The sequence below is a fragment of the Artemia sp. Qi Xiang Cuo genome, unplaced genomic scaffold (genome assembly GCF_049724085.1).
Source record: "Artemia sp. Qi Xiang Cuo unplaced genomic scaffold, ASM4972408v1 HiC_scaffold_3411, whole genome shotgun sequence".
Classification (NCBI taxonomy): domain Eukaryota; kingdom Metazoa; phylum Arthropoda; class Branchiopoda; order Anostraca; family Artemiidae; genus Artemia; species Artemia sp. Qi Xiang Cuo.
This window is the reverse complement of record NW_028300798.1, coordinates 26,754-30,492: the sequence shown is the minus strand read 5'-3', so window position 1 is coordinate 30,492 and position 3,739 is coordinate 26,754.

Sequence of the window (3,739 nt, the reverse complement as noted above, 5' to 3'; positions counted from 1 at the left end):
AAGGACTTGTACAAGAATTATCTGAGTGATAGATCGCATGAAAACAAAAGAAATGTAAAGAAAGTGGAGAAAGCATTGAAATATGAACTAAGGAGGTGTGAAGTGGAGGCCATGGATAAAATTGCCGAGGATTTAGAAGATGCAGCTAGACGGCATAATAGTAAAATATTGTACTGGCACGTTAACAAATTGAGAGGTAGTAGTCAATCCGGACTTGTCCCAGTTAAAGATAGGAATGGGGTGGCAATTAGCGATAAAGACAAAAGCTAAAGCGAGATGGGCCGAACATTTTGAGAACTTGCTTAACCGAGATAGAGTTGCAGGAAAAAATATAGAGGAAAATGAAAAAGTTTGTGATACCTTGGATGTGAAGGAAGATTTGTTTTGTGAGGAGAAATTAGCAACAGTACTAAAAGGATTAAAGAATAATAGGGCTCCAGGTGCTGATAGGGTAGTAAATGAGTTTCTTAAATATGGTGGCTCTGAGGTTAGAAATAAGTTATTGAAGACTTTGAATATGATTTTTGAAAAAGGGGAAGTGCCTAACGATTTTAGGAAAACCTTAATTAAGCCACTTTATAAGAAAGGTGATAAAAGTGAGTGTAGTAGTTATCGAGGCACTAGTCTGGTCTCTGTAGGTAGCAAATTGCTTAGTAATATGATACTTTTAAGACTGAGAGATGCCGTAGACAAAGTTTTAAGAGAAGAGCAGTGCGGTTTTAGAAAAGGTAGAGGATGTGTTGACCAAATTTTCACTCTTAGGTTAATAATTGAGAAGTGCCTAAGTTTTCAAACACCTTTGGTCCTCAGTTTTATAGATTATGAGCAAGCGTTCGATTCTGTTGATAGAGAAGCTTTAGTAAAGGTTTTATCCTTGTATGGTATACTACACAAATACATTAAAGTGACTAGTGCAATGTACGAGAATAATACTGCTGAGGTTAAGCTAGGAAATGAGGGTAGCAGCTGGTTTTGTATTAAGTCAGGAGTTAAGCAGGGTTGTGTTCTATCCCCCTTTATATGGATTATTTTGATGGACTTTGTTTTAAGGAGCACAGGAAAGGCACTGGGAGACCACGGAATCAAATGAGGAGGAAAAAGTCTTCTGAACTTGGATTATGCTGATGATTTAAGCATCCTAGATGAAAGTGTGAGCAAAATGAATGAAGTTTTAGAGGTTTTGCGAGTTCAGGGTGCTAGTATTGGTTTGAAAATTAATGTTAGGAAGACCAAGTCACTAAGGCTAGGAATAAGTGAAGATGAAAAGGTGACGTTGGGTAATGAAAAGATTGATCAGGTGGGCAGTTTCACTTACCTTGGTAGTATTATTAGTAAAGATGGTGGGAGCAGTGAAGATGTTAAAATTAGAATAGCCAAGGCTCAGGGTGTTTTTTCACAGTTAAAAAAAGTCTGGAAGAATAGGAAGATAAGTCTGCAAACCAAGATTAGAATCTTAGAAGCTACAGTGATGACAGTGGTCAAATATGGCTCTGAAGCATGGACGCTCCGAAAAGCGGATGAAGATTTGCTAGATGTTTTCCAGAGAAATTGCTTAAGGATTGTTCTGGGTACCCGGCTGACTGACCGTATTTCAAACAATAGGCTATACGAAACATGTGGTTCAATACCGCTTTCTAGGTCTATAATGAAAGAAAGGTTGAGGTGGTTAGGGTATGTTGTTCGGATGAAGGATGACAGATTGCCGAAGATTGTCCTTTTCGGCCAACCACCTAGGGCTAAACGGAAAGCAGGTCGTCCCCGTCTGGGTTGGGAGGACGTCATAAAGAAAGATTTAAAGGAAATGGGAATTTCGTGGGCGGGTGTAAAAAGGGAGGCTTTGAATAGATTGGGGTGGAGGAGGAGCGTGCGTAGCTGTGTTGGCCTCAGGCGGCTTGGTGCTGCGATGAGTTGTTAGTAGTAGTAGTAGTATTTTTCACGATGTGCATTTAGTATCATTATTACTATTATTATATTATCTATGTTTATATGTGAAAATAATAGTAAACATAATTACTCGTAATAGAAATTCATTATTTTTCAATTTGTCACTCCAGCCCTTAGAGAGTTTATGGGGTGTGTCCCCAATCTTACTTGTTGTAATTTCTGTTTGTTATAAGTTTACTTGATAATTCATTTTGGTTTATATTATTTTTAGGATTCATCAATAGCAGAAACTGTTATCTTTATGCTTATGTTATTATTCATTATGCGGTGGAGCAACACTACCGTACTGATTTCGTTGCTGTTTTTTTTTCGTGATCAGCGGTCTGCAGCCCCAAATTGGTGTAGATACAAACTGCAAATTTTACCTGGGTACGAGAATCGTGAAACGGGGGAAAAAATGCCAGTGAAGTTTCTAAAATTTCCAGAAGTTTTCCCAAAATATAAATCTTTTTTTCCCTCATGTTCTACATGAACTCAAAACAAAATTATCCTTGCTGGGAAGGTAAACTTTTTCAGAACAATTTTATGTCGTACTCCTGCAGAAATTTAAGCCATCTCTCTGATAACCGAAGAGCAAAAGTCCGTATTTCTTCTTGACTTCTTGGAGGTAGCTCTAGAAAATTCGCCCTCAAAGGCCGATTTTCCATTATTTGGGTTGTTTTCTGAAATTTTTGATATGATACCTCTCGTATTGCAATTCAGAAGTCCTATGATAAATATGTAATATGACATGAACTTTCTCATATACGAAATTGCTTCGTTTATACTCAGATACATTTTCCAAAATCGTCATGAGGCATTAAATTTTTGTCAACATCCTAGAAGAAACTATTTTTCTATATAAGGTAGAATTTTTTTTTCAAATGCAGATAGACAGATTTTGATCTTCCCAAAAACAAATTCCTTCCGTGACTTTTTCTAATATGTAAGTTTTCCAAAAATAAAATTTCTTCTGTGAATTTTTCTAATTTGAAGTTTTAATTTGGCAGTTTCTCTTCATTTTGTCTAAGTAAAAGATCCTAGCTTCGAAGCTAAGCTTATCTCTTCGGATACCTCGGCAAAATTTCCGTACCTCCCGAAAAATTTTAGAAATAATAACATAAATAATGATTTCGAAACACAGAAGTTCAGATTATTTTTTTGTTTTGTTTCCGATCTTGACGTTTATTATATTTTAGACGTATTATGCCTTGAAAAGTAAGCAAGAAGACTAACACTCTTCTACATCCAAAAATCAACTGTATACAAAGCAACAATTTCTAAAGTTATTATCACGCATCGGTTTCCTTGAAATCTCAGAGGTAGCTTTTCTTTAGATTAGGTAAAAAAAAATTCAACAAGGTTGGACCGATCTTAATCTTCTAAGAACTGGAACTTACGCGGTTCTCCAGAAATAAAATTTGATCTGTGACTTTCTATTTTGTAGTTTTGATTCTGCGGATTCCCAACACCTTGTAAAAAAAAAATACCCTAACTTTGAAGCTTAACTTTTTAGCAATCAAATAACTTCAAATACAGATTTTTGGGAAACAATATCAGAAATACTGTTTTCAAAACAGAAGTTCTAATTTTTTTCTAAAATATTCGGTCTTGAGGTTTATTATATTTTAGAGATTTAATACCATTAAAAGCAAGTAAGAAAACATGCACTCTTCTATATCCAAAAAACAACCGTACACTAAGAAATAGAAATTTACATAATAGATTGTTTCACAGATGTTAATAAAGGAACGATATATTAACTAAGTAAGTGTTAATTAAGTACGCAGTAACAACATACAAAATGATTACTTAC